The sequence below is a fragment of the Silurus aristotelis genome (assembly GCF_946808225.1).
Source record: "Silurus aristotelis genome assembly, chromosome: 2".
Classification (NCBI taxonomy): Eukaryota; Metazoa; Chordata; class Actinopteri; order Siluriformes; family Siluridae; genus Silurus; species Silurus aristotelis.
The window spans coordinates 27,750,672-27,774,904 of record NC_139575.1 but is presented as its reverse complement, the minus strand read 5'-3'; positions in this window follow the sequence as shown (position 1 = coordinate 27,774,904).

Below are 24,233 nucleotides of genomic sequence, written 5' to 3'. Positions count from 1 at the left end.
GCACAGGATCTCTAGTGGGGAGAGAACCTCTTTTTGAACCTCCCGATGACTGGAGGTGCTGGGTTGTTTTTGGCAATATCAATAGCGTGGGAGAAACTGCCGAAATGCCGCCACCTGTTTTTGGCCTCCTGAAACTTAACAATGATATTTATTATTAATTAATAGACCAGTTGGCACTAGAGGGGTGTCCAACAGCATCCAATAGGGTAAGCCATAGGTGCCTCTCTCGTAGACCAGCCAATGGCCATATCTGACTCTGTAGTTGCCGTGAAAGCTAAATCCACCGTCTCCTGGACCACCTGACCACCCAAGATGCCTCCCACATCTAACTCCCACAGCAGGTCAGCCTCATACGCCTGTAACACTGCCATGGTGTGCAGACATGCATCGGTTTGACCTGCTGAGGCGTAAGCCTTACCCACTATAGCCAACGTGTTAAGCAGGGTATTGGTGGGAAGTGTTATGGTCTTCAAGGGATGATGCGGCACATTCGGGGAGAGATAGCTAGCCAGCGTCTCTCCAATCGGGGTTGCCGAATCACAACCATGCGCTTTTAGTACCATTAAGTAAACACAGATTTAAAGGACCTAAACACCTCAGTGTGCAGGTCAGGAAAGAACGGCAGACCCCGACTCAGAGGTTGTGATGTAAGCTGCAGAAAGCATTTGTCAAGTTTACTGGACAGAGGGGCTTTCTGCTCATAAGCCGGCCAAGCCAGATCTAGTTTGGTAACGGCACGAGTCACAACCTCTTATTATCCTCTACTTTCGGCTCTCACTGCGTTATTTTTTAGTGCAGTATTAAAAAAAAAATTATAATAAAATAAATGAGTAAACATACCATTGGTATGAACTTATCCTTGCTACTACTAGATGAACTGATTATAGTTTGCCATTTATTAAAAACATGGCCAATACTGTATTTTAAGGGCATTTAAATAGTAAAAAGGGCTATTGCTTCGAACTAGACTTAAAATTTAGTTTCTTACCATTGAACCATATTGTGGCAGCTCTGTCCTGAAGGAGTAAATTCTATTACACTCAATTAACTTTTACAAAGCATAGCCTTACTTACTGTATTAACAATTACACGCTATACTGTAGGTCCCCCTATGGGCAGTTGATTACAGCTAATCCACCAACTGGCCTCTGAAAGGTGGGAGGAAACCCAAGAACCCAGAATAAAACTATAAAGACACAGGATGAACATGTACTGTACATGAACAAGTGGACTCCAATGTCCAATACAAACTACAAAGATTAATAAAAATAATACAATAAAACAACAATAATAATAATAAAGGAAGTCAGATCTGTATAATATTCTAGCAGCATGTAAACAGCATCTGGTTCCAACACAATTAAGGCCAGCAATGATATAATTGATGTGTGCATTCATGTGTGTGTGCATGCGTGTGTGTGTGTGTGTGTGTGTGTGTGTGTGTGTGTGTGACTGTGTGCTTGCAATATAGCAAACTACAGTTTGTTATACTCTGGTTTAATTAGACTGTCATCTAACATTAGTCCCTGTCTATCCTGCTTTCATTTTGCTGACAGTGTCTTACATCAGCAGCAAAACTAAACACATAAAACCTCTACATAGCACACATTTTTCAGCGTATTTATTTGAAATAAACAGCATGGTGTGTACATGTTCCACATGCAAATTAAATATCCATATAACAATAATAACACAACAACCCCTCTGCTGTTATTTCTATCTCTACTCTTTTCTACAAAAAGCAAAAATTATGTGATGAGTAATATCTCATCTAAATACATGTCTGATTTTACAAATAGATACACCTTCTGTTATAATATTTTCGCTTTATACTTTGTTTATTTTTGCACCCACATATGGAAACAATTTAAACAATCAAGCAATATGCTTCAGTATTCTTTAAAAATTTACCTTTTTCATCACCATATTAAATTCCTTTATTTAAACAAGAAAATAGTAAACAAAAGAGCACACTCTCTCATGCTGATTAATAGTAATAGTAATAATGTGATATCAACTTGCAAATATAGTAAAATAAACATGCAGATGCAATGATGCTGTGTACATTTTTTTCACTAAAGCATGATTCTTTCAGTAAACTTATTTTAATAACAGTGTGCAACAACAATAACAACAATAGTGTGCAAGAGATTTTATTTTATCATATATTTCACTCCTGACAAGGTTTTCAGCAGTTTTTGTCCCTGTTTTATGAAAGTAATAGAAGCAGTTATTTGATCATGTTGGATGGTTTTAATATTGTTAAATACACTCACCGGCCACTTTATTAGGTACACCTTACTAGTACCGGGTTGGACCCCCTTTTGCCTTCAGAACTGCCTTAATTCTTCGTGGCACAGATTTAACAAGGTACTGGAACCATTCCTCAGAGATTTTGGTCCATATTGACATGATAGCATCACGCAGTTGCTGCAGATTTGTCGGCTGCACATCCATGATGCGAATCTCCCGTTCCACCACATCCCAAAGGTGCTCTATTGGATTGAGATCTGTTGACTGTGGAGGCCATTTGAGTACAGTGAACTCACTGTCATGTTCAAGAAACCAGTCTGAGATGATTCGCGCTTTATGACATGGCGCATTATCCTGCTGAATGTAGCCATCAGAAGATGGGTACACTGTGGTCAGAAAGGGATGGACATGGTCAGTAACAATACTGAGGTAGGCTGTGGCGTTTAAATGATGCTCAATTGGTACTAATGGGCCCAAAGTGTGCCAAGAAAATATCCCCACACCATTACACCACCACCACCAGCCTGAACCATTGATACAAGGAAGGATGGATCCATGCTTTCATGTTGTTGACGCCAAATTCTGACCCTACCATCTGAATGTCGCAGCAGAAATCGAGACTCATCAGACCAGGCAAAGTTTTTCCAATCTTCTATTGTCCAATTTTAGTGAGCCTGTGCGAATTGTGGCCTCAGTTTCCTGTTCTTAGCTGTCAGGAGTGGCACCCGGTGTGGTCTTCTGCTGCTGTAGCCCATCCGCCTCAAGGTTCAACGTGTTGTGAGTTCAGAGATGCTTTTCTGCATACCTCGGTTGTAACGAGTGGTTATTTGAGTTACTGTTGACTTTCTATCAGCTCGAACCAGTCTGGCCATTCTCCTCTGACCTCTGGCATCAACAAGGCATTTGCGCCCACAGAACTGCTGCTCACTGGATATTTTCTGTTTTTCGGACCATTCTCTGTAAACCCTAGAGATGGTTGTGCGTGAAAATCCCAGTAGATCAGCAGTTTCTGAAATACTCAGACCAGCCCGTCTGGCACCAACAACCATGCCACATTTAAAGTCATTTAAATCACATTTCTTTTCCATTCTGACGCTCGGTTTGAGCTGCAGCAGATCATCTTGACCATGTCTACATGCCTAAATGCATTGAGTTGCTGCCATGTGATTGGCTGATTAGAAATTTGCATTAACGAGCAGTTGGACAGGTGTACCTAATAAAGTGGCCGGTGAGTGTATATATTTAGTCAGCATTTTCGTATTAAAAAAGTTATATATATTTTTTATTATTGAATTGTTTACAACAGTTTTTCCATTGAATATGACCATTGTAATATTTCTAATACTTTATGCTCTTTTAATTTTATGATTATAAAACAACAATAAAATCTTACAGCAACATTACTTACATTGTTGTGTTTTAAACATAATAAATAGGGTTGTGTTAGGAAGGGCTTCCAGCTTAAAACATGTGCCAAATCAAATATGAGGATCACAAATCAGAAATTCATACCGGATCAGTCGAGGCCTGGGTTACTAACGACCACCACAGGTTTTGTTAGCCAACAGGAAATTGGGCTACTGTTGGCAGAAGAAGGAGAAGGAGAGTGGAGGTTAGGGTTGGTACTATGACTGGTAAAGGAAGCGAGTTAGCTGCTATGATGGAGCGTAGAAAGGTAGATATGTTGTCTGTTCTGGAGACCAAGTGGAAAGAGAGCAAGGCCAAGAACTTTGGAGGGGAGTTTAAACTGTTCTATCTTGGTGTGGACGGAAAGAGAAATGGTGTAGGTGTGATCCTGAAGGAAGAGAACAGTAAGTGTGTAGGAGGTGATAGGGTTATGAACGTGTATCTGGAAGAGGTAGGGGTGATGATAATTGTCATAAGTGCCTATGCTCCACAAGTGGGTTGTGAGATGGAGAAGAAGGAAAAATTCTGGAGTGAAAGATTGTGATTGTGACAGACTTCAATGGCAATGTAGGTGAAGGGAACAGAGGTGATGAGGAGGTGATTGGTAGGTATGGCCTAAGGAGAGGAATGTGGAAGGGCAGATAGATTTTGCTAAAAGGATGGAAATGTCAGTGGCGAATAGTAATTTTAGAAAGAAGGGGCGCATAGGGTGACATATAAGAGTGGAGAAAGGTGCACACAGGTGGACTATGTAGAGCATCGGATTGTGGTCTGTAAGATGGCTTTAGAGGTGAAGAAGAAGAGGAGGAGAGTGAGGACTAAAAAGAAAACAAGATGGTGGAAACTGAAGGAAGAAAACTGTAGTGTAAGGTTCAGGGAAGAGGTCAGACAGGGGCTCGGTGGTGGTGAAGAGGTGCTGGATGATTGGAAAACTACTGCAGAATTGATAAGGGAGACAACTAGAAAGGTACTTGGTGTAACATGAAAATAGAAAGGAAGACAAAGAGAATGAGGAAGTGCAGGCGAGCATAAGGAGAAATAGGTTTGCAAAACAGAATTGGGATCGACAGAGTGATTAGAAAAGTAGGCAGGAGTACAAGGCAGGAGTTGTATAAAAGTTGGACACTAAGGAAATAGAAAATGATTTAAACCAATTGACCAGCCAGAGGGACCGAGCTGGGAAGGATGTGCTGCAAGTTAGAACAATAAAGGGTGGAGATAAAAGTGTGTTGACTAGTGAGAAGAGTGTGTTGAGAAGATGGAGGGAGTATTTTTAGCAGCTAATGAATGAGGAAAACGAAAGAGAGAGAAGGTTGGATGATGTGAAGATGGTGAAGCGGGATGTAAGATTAAGAGGATGAAGAGTGGAAGTCGGTAGGATCAGATGACATACCAGTAGAAGCATGGAGATGTTTAGGAGAGATGGCAGTGTAGTTTTTAACAAGATTGTTTAACAAAATTTTGGAAGGTAAGAGGATGCCTGAGGAATGGAGAAGTAGTGTGCTGGTACCAATTTTTAAGAATAAGGGAGATGTGCAAACCCTCAGGCAACTAAGGTTACAAAGGTAACCTAGAGACGTTCCCTTTCAGGAACTTGAGCTGCATCACAACGCTTTGAAAACACATGTCCAATCATGCCACACTGACCAGTCATTGCCTAGTGTGTGCGAGTCCTGTAGACGTACATGTCTCCTGGTCATGGGCTTGAAAAGAAGAGGGTAGAATGCCTGCAGCATGACAGGTCATAAGGGAGCCGTAGCCACCTAAGATACATACCCTAATTTAGGGTAAAAGAAGGCACTGGCCATGCCAGGGGTAAACTCCAGGAGAGACGGGGCCACGGAAAAAGCCAGTGTCCTTGACCCTCTTAAAGGAGGATATAGCCAGAAGGGAAGCAAATGGCTCGAAGGGGGGCTCTGACAGAGCCGCCAGCATGACGGCCAAGTCCCATACAGGCACGCTAGGTCGCGTCCTAGACCTCAACCTTCTGGTGCATGCAGGAAACGTGTCACCAAATGGTGTTTACGCAGTGACTGCCCAGCAAGCTGGGCACAATAAGCTGCGATAGCGGACACGTAACCCTTCAGGGTTGAAGGAGCAAACTGATCGTGCAGGAACTCCGGGACTGAACCAACTGGGCAGTTAACTGGCTCCAAATGGTGGTGCTCGCACTACGCAAAGAACAAGCGCCATTGTCTCTGCCCAGTTATTTTCCTACTTACGAGAGAACCATATCTTTGAAGAGTTTCAGTTTGGTTTTAGGCCCCATAATAGCACAGAAACTGCTCTAGTTAAAATCACTAATGACCTGTTTTTAGTTTTACTAGATCTTAGTGCTGCATTCAACACTATAGATCATGATCTTCTCCTAGATCGCTTACGAAAAATTTACATCGGCATTCAGGGACAGGCATTAAGCTGGTTTAAATCCTACCTGTCTGATCGTTACCATTTTGTAGACTTAAATGGGGAGCTAACAAGGTTAATGCAAGTAAATGATGGGGTGCCACAAGGTTCAGTTCTAGGACCCCTGCTTTTCACAATATACATGCTTCCCTTAGGAAATATCATCGGCCCAAAAACCAGTACACAGAAGCTCCAGCATTTTACCCTGCATTCAGAAGGATGTACTGTAACTACTAGTTCAACAGTAAAAGACCTGGGAGTTATTTTAGACACCAACTTGTCTTTTAAAAATCATATCAACCATGTTACAAAAACAGCCTTCTTCCACCTTAGAAATATTGCTAAGCTAAGAAACATGTTATCTATATCTGATGCAGAGAAGCTCGTCCATGCGTTCATGACCTGCAGACTGGACTATTGTAATGCATTACTAGGTGGTTGTCCTGCATCATTAATAAACTAGCTACAGTTAGTCCAGAATGCACACAAGGTCGAGAAAATATGATCATATAACCCCAATCTTATCATCTCTACACTGGCTACCTGTTGTATCAACTACAAACTACTGCTACTTACCTACAAAACACTAAATGGTTTAGCTCCCAATTATCTATCCTGTCTTCTAACACGCTACAATCCATTATGCTCCCTGAGATCTCAAAACTCCGGACTTCTAGAAGTTTCTAGTATAGCAAAGTTCACTAAAGGTGGTAGAGCATTCTCACATTTATCTCCTAAACTTTTAAATAGTCTTCCTGACAGTGTTCTTGGCTTAGACACACTCTCCCAGTTTAAGTGCAGTTTAAAAACCAAAGCCTACACACTTTTTAGCAAAGCCTACACATAACACACATCACATTATAACCTTGTGCTCCAGAAGATCTGATCACATCACATTATCAACTTTTGCTTTTTTTAATGTCATGAACAGCAGCTACGCTAATCCCTCTTCACTGCTTCTCGTTCTCTACCCATCCCGAGGCATCCTGAGGTTGCTCCAGCCCAAGTCATGTCCCACCTTATGAACATTGTGGACCTTTAAAAAAAGTAGATGCCGACCCTGCAAACATTCCCAACCATCTAGAGACGTACCAGTGCCAATTGTATCCCATTTCATGTTAATCTGGACACTGGACCCCCTTGAGTATTTAAAGGTTCTGGCATGGAGAAGCTGACGTTGGATCTATGATGTCTATGATGCAAATGTTGAGCTATTTTATGAGTTGCTCAGTAGGTCCTAGTTTTATAACCACAAATGACTGTAAAAGACTGTAGAAAGAACATTACTCATAATCTTACATTCCAAATGAGGATGGGTTCCCCATTTTTAAGTCTGGTTCCTCTCAAGGTTTCTTCCTCATAACATTTTTCCTTGCCACATCAGGGATAAATGCACACCATTCACCTTAACTCTTAAAATTCTGCAAAGCTGCTTTGAGACAATGTCTGTTGTGAAAAGCGCTATAGAAATAAACTTGACTTGACTTGACCTAGCTAGTCTTAACCCCAGCTCCTTCATACAGGCGAGAACAACATCTCGATAAAGGACTGCCAAAAGCTCCGATTGAGCTAATATCAACCAATCATCGATATAGTTCAGGATATGGATGCCCCGAAGCCTTAGCGTGTTGGGTGATAAGGCGGGCCGCATTCAGGCTACCACAGTGTGCCAATCCGGGAAAAAAGGCAGACTCAGCGTAAAGGCTGTGACACAGGGTGCAGGAAGTGCTCATCTATCTTGCTGGGTCTGCACTGCTTCCGCTTTTCGTCCAGCCACGCTAGCTCAAGCTTAGACACGGCCCGCATCACTACCTCCAGGAGCTTCTAGTATAGCACAGGCTGGGAGGAGTCTTGGGGTTTGCTAGCTTCCATAATCTCTCCCTCCTTAGAGGGAGAGATTATGGAAGCTAGCAAACCCCAGCGTAGCGCTGCTTGGAAGCTAGCAAACTGTGTAGCGTAGCGCTGCTTGCGCCGGGGGAAGAAACTGCCGAAGGGAGTGCTAGACCCGGCAGGTGAGCCGGGAGAAAGGGACGTGGCCGTCTCCAAGCCCTCTGTCAGATACGCTTGCGAACCTCACGACATCCGACGGCGTTTTGCCCTGACAAAAGTTGGGCCCGAGCTGCGAGGGAGAGCACTCTCCTTGAAAAGGATCCATGTGACTACAGTGTGAGCAGTCGACTCCCTTGAGAGCTGACTAAGCATTCTTCTCTCCCAAGCAAACAACACACAGGCTGTGTGTATCAACAGTAACAGTATGGTTTCATGCTGAGGAAGAGTACCACAGATGCATTGTTTGCTTTGAGAATGTTAATAGAGAAGTATACAGAAGGTCAGAAGAAGTTGCATTGTGCAGGCAGGGTGGAGAGCCCGATGGGATTCACGGCTCGCTTCTCCGGCGAAGCGGCCGAGTGGGGCGGATTCCAATCGAGCGTCAGCCAATACTTAAAAGGTACAGCCATCCCAATTCCCCTCTGAACGATCCAAGATCGATTTCTGCATTTCTCTCTTTCTGCATTGCTCTCGGAGAGGATCTTTCACGGGCCAGTAGTTTGTGGCGCTTGTATGGGGCGATTTCGGCTCGTACGCCAATTTCATTAGGCATTTCTTGGTGATGTTTGGGATGGTAATGGGGGATCTCCACTACAGCCCTCTCGATTCTGAGACTGCCAGCATTCCCCGCTGGTTCCTGCACCCGGTGCCGATTGCACTGATTACCTTCCCTTTCCGGACTATTCCCGCTTTCCGGACATTACTCGCGTTACGGACTAAACCCGCATCACGGTTCATGAATTCCTGACTCGTGTTTGTCTTGTGATTCAGAATAAACACGGTAGAGCTATTCTTGTTACCTTCACGTAGTCACTGCCTTGACATATGTCTACTGATCAGAATCAGTGTGCATTTTATGTAATAACATTAAAAAACATACACTTTGACAAACTACTACTGTAAGTCTTTCTGGTTATAACTCATTCCCTGCTGTTAAGAATTAAGTAAATATGAGATCATTTAAGTTAAATAAACAAAATATAATAAAAAACTTGCCAGAATAAAAAAGGGAATTATACATCAGTATGTCAATAATTAGTAATATTGAAAAGAAAATTAGTACGCTATTTAAATGAATTGTGCATATGTAGATGAAAATCATAACTAGTCGTTTTCTATCTGTATTCCAGTGAAACAAATCTTAAATATATCCTAATTCAAGCAGCATTAGTGTGCACAACTAACAAGTAGTTTATGTCTAGCTAAATAGTCAGTCTAATTGAATCTGAAAGTACAATTCATTCCAAATTAGCATCACTACTAAACACGTTATCATAACCTCACTTTGAAATTCAGATAAAAAAATATAAAAAGAATTCATGTAAAATATTTATAAATGCTACTACCACAGAGTGCCTTGTCTTTTGAGTGCTTTTCCTCTTGCACTTTCTTTTTGTAAGAGTGTTTACTGTGCTCCAGAAGGTTTGTACCTCTTTTTCCACAGTCTTATGTAGTCTTTAGTGTGTGCAATTCTCCTCATGCATATCTTGTTAACACAAAGTGGCATCTTGCACAGTGGTGTTTTTGTCTTTAAGCATTAATTCTTGCAATAATGTGTTTGCAGATCTGGTTCTGCATATGTTTCATGCATCCAGGCAGTGGATGCATTTATGGTCCACATAAGCATCTCGGTATAGGTCATCTTTTTGCAATCCTATAATGTTTGCATAAATGTAGACTAAATAATCAACTTTATGCAATTAATCTTTCAACAATGGTGGGTTTTTGCCTGTAGTAAATGATATGTGTGTAAATATGATGTTCACTCTTGCTGTTCTGCCAAAATATTAAAGTCTGGGCAGAGGGCTGTGTGCAGAAACTTCTTTCACTTATTTTTGTTAACATAACATATACACAAGAAATATATTGTTAAATAAGCAGTACTGAAATTGTATAATGTACCTATCTGGGCAATGTCTCGGGCAAGTTCCTAGACTAGGCAGTTGGGTTTGTATTTGTCTGGACAGTGACCATGCGAAGGAAATGACAAACACAAGACAGGGAGCGTTACGAACCGTAGTGCGGGTATAATCTGGAAAGCAGGTATGATCCATAAAGCACGTATAAATCTGCACAGAAATTGCAGTCCGTAATGCGAGGGTAATCCATCCGATCGGAACAGGTAGCAGGAACTGCCGGGGAATACTGCCGGTCTGGAATCCGGGAGATTCGGAAAAATTAGTACAAACCAGCAGGGAATGTTGGCAGTCGGGAATCCGGGAGATCACTTGCATGACTTTGAGACCCCTTCAGCGGTGGCTCAGGACCTGTGGGTTCTCATGGAGGGGCAACTCCATTTACACCATCAAGTTCATGCGGCGATGCCGGTTCCTATCTCTAGGCTGTGCTGGGAGTCCCCGTTTGTCGCTTAACGCTAACGACAGATGCGTCCCTCACGGGGTGGGGAGCGATCATGAGTGGTTGCTACGCCCGAGGTCTGTGGGAAGGGCCCCATCTATGCTGGCACATCAACTGCTTATAGATGCTGGCTGTGCTTCAAACATTGAAACATTTCCTCTCAGACCACTGAGGTCACCACATGTTGGTCCGTACGGACAATAATGCGGTGGTCTCCTACATCAACCATCAAGGAGGTCTGCGGTAACGCCCCCTGTGCAGTATATGCCATACGTCCGGCATCCCTGCAGTGCTTTTTTCTCCATTACAGAAGCTGCTGATGCCCTCACTCATATGCGTGTTATACTCCTGGTCGTGACGTCACCCCACCGGTGATGGCCAGCGTCTAATGTTTTACTGATTACACACAATATTTCAGATCGTGAACACTCGGGCATGTTCCCAAAGCGTTTCGACGCAGCGTCTTGTTCCCTCAGGGAACTAGGGTTACATATGTAACCTAGAGACGTTCTTTATGTTTGAGGTCAGCAGATCTAAGTGAAAGGAAGAGGAAACTAATTATGATTAAAACATTAGAAAAACATCAGCCTAAAATCAATAATGGAAACTGCACAGGAATAAGGCAGACATTACATCTTACTAATGGCCATGCATTAGCTGCTATGTGGTTTTATCATTGTTAGTATTTAGTTTGAACTGTTGATTTTGCATGTTAAATTTAACAGTTCTTATAAAAACAGGCTACATTGTCCAGTAGTATGAAGTGTGTATTTTTGTCTCAGTGATGTTAACTACAAAAACAAAGCACAGCTGAGCAGTGAGGTGGAAAAAGTACCTTTTCGTGATTTTTAACTCTCCCTCAGAGATGACAGTTGAGCTGCTCGCTCAGGATTAATCATCTACTTGAGTCAGTAAGAGACATAACTCTTTCACCCTACCCTGCTTTTCCTGAGATTGAATGGCACCAAGAAGCCGTCAACGCATTTGTTTGTGTTGATAACATCATCATCTTTGCTCTCTACTCTGTCAGGTTGAATAAACGAACGTGAATAAAATGGAATCTTTCAGCCCTGCTTTTAAACCATGTGGAAACATGTCAAAGTGACCCAAAAGTGCTGCAATTTTACAAACTTAATGCACACCTTCGCATCACTAGCTATATGAGATTTACCAGCTTCTCCTTTCTGACACCTGTGTTTATTTGAGCTCTGTTTCAGAAAAGAAGCCAGACATAGGAGAAAAGCATAGTCCTGGTTATTGAATTGTTCAATTGCAAGTAACTGACCGTCCCTCTGGAGACATCTGAATCCATATAGAATAATGGAAAGTGACCTGCTTCTTCCTCTAAGTCAGTTAAAGATCACAGATAAAGGGAAACTGAGAAATGCTACCTCTGGGAAAGCAAACAATATTGTTCTGGAGAGCAGGTTTTTTTTTTCTTCAACCAGTGTTTGCTTCACTTGCCTGGCAACAGAGCTTTGCTTGGAAGCACTCAATAAAACCTGCCAACAGACTGCCAAGTGTTACTCTGCACTTCATTCTGAACCACCTCTTTTTTTTTCTGTGCCAAACAGTAATGAGACAGGTCCATAATTAAAACTTCATAATGCAAGGTTAATGGTTAAATCTAAACTGAACAAAAGGCTATGTTTGAATTTTCACTGCTTGCTAATTTTACCTGCCCACCATCATTTTCCTAGAGATGAAACGTTCACACTATAAATGATAAAAAATAAAATAAAAAAAATCCCTGAAAACTAGTGGCCTCCTGAATTGTTAATTGGAGACAGTGTTGAATTATACAGAAGCTGAGAGTCGATTAGTGGAGAATATCTTATGAATGCTGCTATTATGATAAAAGGCATGTTGAAAGTTTCAACTTGTCATAGTTTCCTCATTCAGGAAGTGTGCCAGCCCACTGGATAGTCTGTCCACTGGGAATCTATATGCTTCTACAGCTATCATCAAGGCTACAACCATAACAGTAGATGATATATGTCTCTCACAGTGGAGTGATGGATTTGCAGTGAATGTGTAAAGTCACATGATTTATGGGTCTTCCATCAAGTGGACACTGTTCATCCCACAGAACGTCAGGTTTTGTGATAATATATAGATGACACTTAAGGCAACTGATGGAGTACTGAATGCACCAAGGAGTCTTCAAACTTCTAAATATTCGTAACTTTGTATGTGAAATACTCAGAAGTATCAGGAATGGTCACTTCCTCGAAATTTGTAATGAACCTCATACAGTGACTTATTTTTTTAAAATGAATACAACACTCTGTGGTACAAAATATTATTTTTAAGGGCTAGACAAGGCTTCTGTATTAAGCAGCGGCACTATTCCAGAGCTGAGACATGCTATGAATATTCTGAATATGATTGCAGTGGCCTTGATAAATGGCAAGAGGCAAATCAGCTTCTCACAGCAGGAGGGTGATAAGCTGCTGCTGGGTCCAAGATGGCTTCCCACCTTCACACGGAGCCCATGGCCAAATGCTCCTTTTAGACCATGTTCCTGCCAACTGCACTTTTGCTTTCAAGTGCAAGACCCTTTCTTGACAGCGAATAACCTGCTTTTTTGACCTAATTCCAGTTCTGCAAAAATGTGATATTTAAATCCATTGCTTTTATGATGGAGGTATATAAATTGAGGTTGTGCACTGATGTATGAATCTGGTAACATGTAAAGAGGTAGTATGCTTGTGTTGCATGATTAAAAAAAATAAATAGAAATCTATGCTTTTATAAGTAGAAGTCTATTGTGCTCCCAGTGTCTTTCCTTAACTTGGGTGTTACATTATTATTTAATTTATAAACTGCAATTTATTCTGTTGATGTTAATTAACCCCAATGCTCAGAAAACCAGAAGGCAGTGATTGTTCTTCATACTTTTCATGACAATTTTAATATTTTTACCTAAGGCAATGGATAAATTATCTTTTTACAAATATTGTGTTTTTACAGCATTTTTTTTTTGTATCTTCAGGATTCATATTTCATGCTTGCTTCAGACAGTGCTTGTTTCCTGACCCCAGAGATTAGGTGCTTTATCACTGCCAAACAGCACTGGTCTATTTAAACCATCAGGACATTCACGGTGAACCTTTTGAAGTCTCCCGGCTGTGCCTAGTAGGACAAAAAGTTCATGGATGTTGTTTTGTAAAACCTGCTATAGAAACTACCTTTGTGGTACTCTTTCAATTAATAAGGACTAATTTGTTAAGGTAATTGGGTTTGTTGTAATATTTGACAATTAATCTTGAATGTTCAATATTAAATGTGAACAAATAGTCCCCCTTGATTGAAAATAAAAAATCACCACTTGGCCCAAATCTAGCCTACATGTCTAGTTTGCAGTAAGTGCAATACACCTTAAGATCTAAGACCACTATCAGAATCTTGATTTATAAACAACCCCCCACTTGCTAATGTGCTTTTTGATTTGTATAATAGGATTAAAATTACCCAAAGGACATTTCAATTTTTATCAATTTGTCATTTATCTGCAAGGTTTATTGCCCTTGCAGATCCAAGGAATGGGCTTCTCCATTACAACCAATGAGCCTTTAGCATGTCTTTTTAATGGGTGGTTTTTCATTCATCAACTTTTTAGTTTTAGGTCAGTAAGAAAATGACAGTGTTGTTGTTTTCTCTTAATGATTTCAAGTGTGTACTGTATATGCAGAGATTTTATTGTATTGACACTGCTTTGTAATCCTCAAGTTGAAGCCCATTCTTCTGCATTAGTTGAAGTAGTGAAATACATATAACCCTATGTCAAAAGCTCAAAAAAGCAGAAAGGAACACCATGAAATGCTGTAACTATGATTCTTTGTTCAATATGCAATCATTGCCTATATCAATGTATTGTTGGAAATGCAGCAGCTAATTCATTGTTTGGTTCAGAATCAATTTCATTCAATTCAACTCAATTTTATTTATAAACCACTTTTAACTGTGGAAATCGGTATACTCTACAGGGAAGCATTGCTTTGATTGCAATGCAGAGACATAACAATTATCACCCATAACTCAATGGCAGGGTGAAAACAGAACACATCAAAGGGAGAGTTTCATCTGAAGCAAACATTGCTTCAGAAGCACCTGCCCTATTATCTGTACCTCCACCTCTGTCATTATACAATCTCCTGCACAATCTGGCAGCTCGAGAGTGGGTAATTATGTGGCAGCAGGATGGATAGATGGCTTTTCAGAAAAGGGAGGCAGTCAATTAGTAAACAGTTTTTGAAGCATGCCAGCAGATCCACAGAAGTGAGCTGCCAAGGTGAAGGTAATGAGCCAAAACCTATGAGGAAATCAGCAGAAACTGTTCTCTTATGTGCAATGAGGACCAATGAGGAAGTGGAATTTTTTTTTTTTTTTATTACAGGAGACACCATTGTTTTCTGAACTTATACATTACAAAGACTAAAGAAACATATGTTACATACATATGTTAGATGTTAAATACCATTGTGAATGTGTTCTACTGATTTTTTATTTTTATGTGTTAATTTTATTTAACTTCTTGTTTATTCTGCAACAAGACCAAAAAGCAGTGTATGAATTATATTGGCCCATTCTTTTTGCAATATCTTCCTCCATCTTCTTCCATCTCCCTAATGGACTTACAATAAAAAAATATATATTTTGAATTTCTGACTATCCTTAAATAGCTTGTATGGACAAAATGCATTTGTGCGGGATATGTTTTGTTCAGAACCTGCTTTTGGTCAATTCAGGGTCATATCAGTTTCTCACTGCGATTGAACCACACTAGAGTTCCCTTTGGAACATGTCTGAGACAACTCGCTTTGATTAGAAAGTTGTGAAGGCTTGGAACTAATATTGTACCAGTAAAGGATTTTAGGACCTGATGAACCAATCTCAGCTCTAGCTGATTGATGTGTTTTGATGTCACACTGGGACACATATGCTCCCTCTCCCACCACACTACCCCTCCAGCCAATGAGGGAGACATTTATGGGAACTTTCTCTCTATGATAAAACATTGCTCCCAAGCAGAGCCCTTCTGTTTTGCAGCCCCAGTCTCATCTTCTAGTATTTGGTGTCCAAATAGTGTCTGATACTTCAGGTCTAAAGGTCTCTTAGTTTCAGCAAGCACATGGTAACTACAACTGTTGCTTAAAGTAAATGTAAATTATTATTATAATGCTGAAAGTTTGTATGACAGTAGCTAGCTTTTACAATTAATCTGTAAAAAATTACATCATAAAAAATGTGGGAATACCTTAATGTGTCCAGGAACCATAGGAGGCAAATGAACATACATAGGCTGGACTGTAAACTATTCAGGAAAATCAAAAGATCTATGTTATGGGGGATTAGAATCTGAAAATTATGAGTTAAGTAAAACAAGTCCTGTGGTTTCACATCACAAATTCCATTTACCATTTAATCTATGTGTGGTGGGTTGTTGTTACCTACAGTACCCAGTGTCAGTGGGTCTGGTAAACTTACTACATTATTTGTCTTGTAGAACGACACAATCTTATCAAAATATACATCATTGCTTTACAATTGTTTACTTAATCTTACCAAACATAACAAATGCAATATCCTATTAGTCATTGGAATATTTTTGTAAATAATAAATCTTTGTTAATTAAGTTCTTATAAGCCCTTTAAATGAAGATGGAGATTTTACAAGTCATTACTGTTGACAATTTCAAAGGTTACAGTAGAGAGAAAACATAGGTTTTCTCACTACTGAAATTTAGTCATTTGTAAAGTTTCAAAATTCAGTTAGATATAGAACAATTTCATGCTATAAGAATAAACCCAGTTGGCAGATTTTCACTGTGTGTCACAAAACCTGTTCTTTGTTCATGTGTACTGTGTTCTCACTGTAGAACACTGCATGTCCTGCATTTATTTAAGATAGTTTGGTCTGGATTCATCCTTATCATGTTACCACTTATTTATGGTGGCTCATTCTTAGGATATCGAATAAGGATTCCAGTTCACCATATTTAGACAATACTTCGATGTATAATATGCTGCAGTTGAGCTGGTGCTGGATGGTTTGATGGCCAATTTCATCCCCATTCTCAAATTCACTGACAGAAACTGCATTTGAGATATAATTGTGATCTACATTTGCTTCACACTTTTCTAAAATAACACTGGTCAACAAGGAAAGATCCTCGGAAATGAAAGTGGCAAAATTTTACCAGAATTGGGTCACTAATAAAGAAAAATTCAGAAAATTTTAGAGTTCAGAGAGTCAATTGACTCCAGATTCCAAGATACAACTTCAGTTTCAAATTTTCATTAAAATAATTCATAATTAGAAGGCTCTTGTGTGCCATGATATTTTTTTGTGCAAAATGTGATATAGCAATTAGAATGGTGACAAACCAATCATTATAAATGTATCTTTTTATTGATACGAATAACATAACTTTCCATTCATTTATTGATTTGTTTGTTTTGTTTTATTATGTAATGTTCCATGCTTTTTTCATTAAAAACTACTGGAATTGTGGATCGGTTGGTCCCATTGCAGTGTAGCTTTCCAGACTATAAAGATACAACCTAAAAAATATACACAATGTGAATAACAGATAATTACAGAATACAAGCTCTAATGTCAGATTAAATGACAAGGTTCCATCTTTTTCCGTTGTCTAAATTGCACTTTTTGGCTTGTCTCTTCCAGCAGTAATCGGCGGGCATGGATGGACCCCATTTCCCATGCTATCTTTTCTCCATACCTGAGATATCCTAGTTGAATCTCTCTCTCATCACTCACGGCCCCACAGTTTAATAGGAAATAGTTTAAATGCAAGTGTAAGAAGTTAGCCAATGACACAGACAATTTGCACATGTAATGAAACAATAATGAGGCGCTAACTCTTGTCCTAATCCTATTATTAATTCTTTTTTTTTTTTTTACCACTGACATCATACTGCACTTTTGAGATGCAAATGTAAGCTTGCCACAAATGTAGCAGAAGTTATCTCTGTTGTTTACACAGTTTTGAGGAATATTGGTTTCTGAGAAAAAAAATCACATGACGGTTCCTTGGAAATGTTAGACAATGACACTTCCACAAGCCACCCAATTTAACTATATGATGTGTTGATCTAGCCAAGACAAATGTACTCTGCAATAAAAGACCAATAAACTACAATTAGGTAATACACTTTAGTTTATTTCACCTAAAGTTAAGTTTATAAACTTTCATATGGTACAATTTTTATTGTCCTATCATACTTTGTCAGAAAGTTACAATGCACCAGCACCTTTATCACTTGTTTATCTAATCAAAATATGTAAGAATTTGCAATAAAAAAAAAGTAAATTGTAAACACTTATATGTAGTTGCTGACAAGAATATACAGAGTGTTTAGGGAAAAAAAAGTGTTGACCAGACAGAGTAAAGGTCAGGGAACACAGGCATTTTTAAATTTGCAAAAATCACAAAACCGGACACTTAAACTGGGCTGGGTCATAACTGGGTCAGAGCCTATGCATTTATGAGCAAAAATATTACATGAATATTAAATCATTTAAGTTAATAGCGGTTGTAGAACTGGTATTGTTTAAAAAACAATAGCAGGGGAGCCCAGGAGCAGGCACTGGTCTTGAACGTAGAAGACACTCTCCTGAGAAAGAAGGCCATCGAGGTGGCCCCTCCTGATGGAGGGCAGAGAGCCGGGGTTCTACAGCCGGTACTTCATAGTTCCCAAGTGTGTCTCCCAGCAGGTCTTTGGTCCCCCTGAGACTTTTGGGCATCGCATCCTCAATTATATTGACAATTGATTTGATATTAGCTCGATCAGAGCAGTTAGCTGTCCAGCATCGAAATATCGTACTTGTTAACATGAAGGCGCTGGGGTTTAGGCTAAATGCCGGGAAGAGTGTGCTTTCTCTATTACAGAGAACCACTTATCTGCGTGTTATGGAATTTGACCACTATGCCTGCACAGCTTTGATCTGCCTGCATTGTGTCCATCCTTACAGTTATCAATAAGGTCAGAGAATGACAGCTGTCAAGCAATTCCGGAGACTGCTCGGGCTCATGATAGCAGCATCCAGTACGTACCCTCCGTACGATCAAGGTCACGCTGCGATGCCTACGTCGCCTCATGGGTATGACGGATGTGTCCCTCACAGGGTGGGGAGCGGTCATGAGTGGCTGCTCTGCCCAAGGTCTTTGGGAAGGGCCCCATCTACTATGGCACATCAATTGCCACATCAATTGCCTTGAGTGCAGCTTAAATCCTAGGCCAGTTGAACAAAGCAGCAGATACTCTGTCGAGGTAGTAGAGACCATTCTTCAACTTCAGAGTTCCCTTCATTAAGAGGTCGTTTGGCAACGTGTGTCCCCAGGTTACGTAAGTAACCCTAGTTCCCTGAGGAAACGAGACGCTGCGTCTTTATGCCACACTGCATCCCTGGACCGCTTCCTTCTCTGTTATGGAAGCTGCCATCGGCTTCACTCCATGTAATTTTTATAACTTTCTGGTCATGACATCACCAAGCCAGTGACGCTGCACCTTTCATTGGACAGATTACACATGTTATTTAGAGCATGGACAATGCAGAAGCGTTCCCAAAAAGTTGCAACGCAGCGTCTTGTTCCCTCTGGGAACTAGGGTTACATACGTAAACTAGTGATGTTTTCTCTGATGGGGAATTGTCCTAGTAAGAGCTAACAAAAGTGTTTATCTCTTCTATATCTTGGGTTATATTTCTTCTTTCACAGAGAAATACATTTACACAAAATAAAACCCTAAAGTGCACAACACAGGGATTACCTGTCATGCTTTGATCAGAGTCGGAAACCAGAATACGAATAGGACGTTTATTAGCCTTGGGAAACAAACAGAAGCTAGGAAGCAGCATATACTGGAGAACGGGTATATTCTGAAACACAGGTATGGATGATCGACAGAATAAACCGTAGATTGGATGGTGAGTGAGTGTGAATGGGGCCTTATAAAGGGAGGGTGTAGATTGGAGACAGGTAAAGGTGATTAATATGAAGGCGAGGCGCTGCGAGTGTGCCAAGGAGGGGGCGTGACCGGTGGTTCCCTGACATTACCGTGATAAGTGTTTTTTATCCCACCACATAGTTGACATCTGTTAAAAAAACTTTAAGCCTTGAGCTTGTGCTAAAAGCACTAAACCTACTATTACAAAACAATGCTTACATAAATGCTATTGTTTGAATAACAATTAATATAATGGCTGCACATATTAGTGTTAACACCAAACTGGTCTGCTTTTAAATTTATCTAACAAGTCACATAAGAAATACCTTATATATAGGTATACCTGCTATTATACCTAAGTGTGTAATATTTTTAGAGCAGATGAGCTGATGCAATGATTGTGAGGTTAATATTGTTGAATACTACATCTCTCACATCAAAAATGATGACTATAAGCGAGTGCTCTTAGGTATAGTTGCACACACCAGTCTCGTCTAAATGGCAGAGAAGGCGGAGTCACAGCTATTTATAATAATAAAGCGTCACACAAAAAACTTAACACAAATGTAAAACATTTGATGTTCTTTACACCAACATAAAATATTTAGTGCCCGAAAGCAGGACTAGTCAGTTCTTACAGAATTTGCAGATTCCATCATAAATTTAGCTACTTCTTTATACAAAGCATTAGTTGTTGGTGACTTAAATATTCATTTAATAATTATTATTATTTTTTTTTAATAATAAAAAAAACATACATACATACATACATACATATATAGAGAGAGAGTCTGAAGCTATTTCAGATCATTACTTCATCTCTTTCAGAATCTGCCTTAGTCATTGCATTAGTACTTCACCACATTACCGTGTTAAGCGTACATTCATGTCAACTACAGCAGCAAATTTTTTTTTATAAATCCTCCAGAACGTTATATATTATTTAGATCTCAGGTTGACCCTGTAGAGCTCGAGTGGGCCACTGAATGCCTAGAATCAACGTTCTGTTACACTTAAATTATACTTTAAACCAAAATTATCAGAAAGAAAAAAAATAACAGGGTGGTATAATGATCTTACGTGCACCTTAAAAAAGACAACTCGGAAATTAGAACATAAATGGTGTCAAACCAAATTGACAGTATTTCAAATAGCATAGAAGGGGAGCCTCCTTAGTTATAGAAAATCTCTTGTTGCTGCTAGATCAGCATATTTCTTCACCCTCATAGAAAATAACAAGCATAATTCTAGATTTTTATTCAGCATGGTAGCAATATCAACTAACATGCACACCATTAATAGGTAGTAATGATTTCATTAACTTTTTCAATAATACATTTGAAAACATCAGGCAAAAAATCTAGACAATTAATATAAATCCAAAGTATTTTATAAATAACCCTGTAGACAGCAGTGTAATTATAACAGACAATCAATTACAGTGAGGAAAATAAGTATTTGAACACCCTGCTATTTTGCAAGTGTATCTCTCTCCCACTTAGAAATCATTGAGGGGTCTGAAATTGTCATCGTAGGTGCATGTCCACTGTGAAATATATAATCAAAAAAAAAAAATCCAGAAATCACAATATATGATTTTTAAACTATTTATTTGTATGATACAGCTGCAAATAAGTATTTGAACACCTGTCTATCAGCTAGAATTCTGACACTCAAAGACCTGTTAGTCTGCCTTTAAAATGTCCACCTCCACTACATTTATTATCCTAAAATAGATGGACCTGTTTGCGGTCGTTAGCTGCATAAAGACACCTGTCCACCCCATACAATTAGGAAGAATCCAACTACTAACATGGCCAAGACCAAAGAGCTGTCCAAAGACACTAGAGACAAAATTGTACACCTCCACAAGGCTGGAAAGGGCTACGGGGAAATTGCCAAACAGCTTGGTGAAAAAAGGTCCACTGTTGGAGCAATCATTAGAAATTGGAAGAAGCTAAACATGACTGTCAATCTCCCTCCGACTGGGGCTCCATGCAAGATCTCACCTCGTGGGGTCTCAACGATCCTAAGGAAGGTGAGAAATCAGCCCAGAACTACAAGGGAGGAGCTGGTCAATGATCTGAAAAGAGCTGGGACCACCGTTTCCAAGGTTACTGTTGGTAATACACTAAGACATCATGGTTTGAAATCATGCATGGCACGGAAGGTTCCCCTGCTTAAACCAGCACATGTCCAGGCACGTCTTAAGTTTGCCAATGACCATTTGGTTGATCCAGAGGAGTCATGGGAGAAAGTCATGTGGTCAGATGAGACCAAAATAGAACTTTTGGGTCATAATTCCACTAAACATGTTTGGAGGAAGAAGAATGATGAGTACCATCCCAAGAACACCATCCCTACTGTGAAGCATGGGGTGGTAGCATCATGCTTTGGGGGGTGTTTTTCTGCATATGGGACAGGGCGACTGCACTGTATTAAGGAGAGGATGACCCGGGCCATGTGTTGCGAGATTTTGGGGAACAACCTCCTTCCCTCAGTTAGAGCATTGAAGATGGGTCGAGGCTGGGTCTTCCAACATGACAATGACCCGAAGCACACAGCCAGGATAACCAAGGAGTGGCTCTGTAAAAAGCATATCAAGGTTCTGGCGTGGCCTAGCCAGTTTCCAGACCTAAACCCAATAGAGAATCTTTGGAGGGAGCTCAAACTCCGTGTTTCTTAGTGACAGGCCAGAAACCTGACTGATCTAGAGAAGATCTGTGTGGAGGAGTGGGCCAACATCCCTCCTGCAGTGTGTGCAAACCTGGTGAAAAACTACAGGAAACGTTTGACCTCTGTAATTGCAAACAAAGGCTACTGTACCAAATATTAACATTGACTTTTTCAGGTGTTCAAATACTTATTTGCAGCTGTATCATACAAATAAATAGTTAAAAAATCATACATTGTGATTTCTGGATCTTTTTTTTTAAATCATGTTTCTCACAGTGGACATGCACCTACGATGACAATTTCAGACACCTCCATGATTTCTAAGTGGGAGAACTTGCAAAATAGCAGGGTGTTCAAATACTTATTTTCCTCACTGTACAAACTTTTACCCCTATTTAAGAGAATGACGTAATTTCATTTATTTGTTTATCAAAATCATCAACCTGGATTCTCGATCCTTTGCCTACAAGTTTCCTCAAACAGATAATTCCAGAGGTAATTGATCCTCTTTTAAAAATGATAAACTCTTCCATTAGCAATGGTTATGCACCTAAATCCATCATACTGGCAGTTATCAATCCCCTAATTAAGAAATCTGACCTTGACCCTTGTCCGCTGTCCAACTATAGGCCGATATCAAACCTACCCTTTATCTCCAAGATTTTTAAAAAGGTTGTAGCACAGCAGTTATGCTCACATCTACTTAAGAATAAAATGTTTGAAATAAATCAGTCAGGATTTAGGCCTCATCATAGCACAGAGACAGTGCTAGTTAAAACCCCTTAGATATTCCATTGTTCCCAGGTGTAATGTTTAGCAATAGATTAAATAAAAAGGGACAAGAGTAACCATGACTTACTATACATCATTCTAAAGTTGTAAGCCTTAAGCAGCGATTTCAGATCACTGTTTTTCAATGAAAAATATATAACGAATGCATTTGCTGAATGTGTGTAAGCAGTTCACAACAACAACATGCATAAAAAAAAAAAATGCACTACTTACACAATTATTGTAATAACGAGTCACAAACACATCCACTGCTGCTAATCCCGGTTTATTAGAAAAGATATGGCTCCACTAAACAACATGCTGTAAAGCATTTTTGCTTCAAACAAACAATAGTGTTGTAATTTAGATGGTTGTTCTTGGAGAAGCCGAAAGAAAGAAAGCAATTATTTTGTTTACACTGAACTTCGCATAGTGTATTGTCTGTATATATTTCTTAATACCTTTTGTGTAAAAAACAACACCTTGCTGGTAAAAAAAAACAACTATGGCTGGTAAAATATAGTGTTACTGTCAGGGAACCACCTGCCACACCCCCTTTGGTGGCTCTCTATGCCTCCGCTCTCCCTAGAGCTCCAGGTTTAATCACGCACACCTGGAGCTCATCATCACTCATGCCTCCACTCTCTCTGAAGCTCCAGGTTTAACAAGGCACACCTGAAGCTTATCATCACTCCACCCCGCTCCTACATAAATCCCTCACTCACATTCACTCCCTGTTCGTTATTGTTTATGTTGGACTTCCTGTACTGCATGTTTTCGTGGTCCGGTTTTCATACAGGACTCCTCTCATCCGTTTCATTCGGACTCCAGAATCCTGTACCGGCTGCGCTTCCCCTCCTTGTGCATCTCGGGTCAGCTATGCTTCTCCCAATGCGCAACTCGGACTATTTTTTTTCAACCAAAGGATTGCCGTGTGCGTATGTGCATGTGTGTGTGTGTGTGTGTATTTCTCTCTCACGCATGCCATTAAAACCCAAGCGAGCTGTACTCCGGCTTCTGCCTTTTGTTTCGCCCACACCCTGACAGAATAACGAACCCCTGAAAAGGAACATACAAAAAAAAAAAAAGAAATTTTGGGAAGGAAAATGATCAGATTACCGCCATGGTCCCGGCCCGAACCGAACCTCGAAGGTAGGATCCACTCTGCCGCGATAAAGTGGCAGCCAAGCTCCGCCTCGGGGAAAACCCGGAAGTCAACTGACGTTTCACGCGGATCATGCTCGGCAGCGCCACGCCCCCGTGATGAGGTCATGGATTTTCCAGCTCGCTTCTTCGGCGACAGGGCTGAGTGGGGCGGGTTTATACGGAGCGTAGGGGAT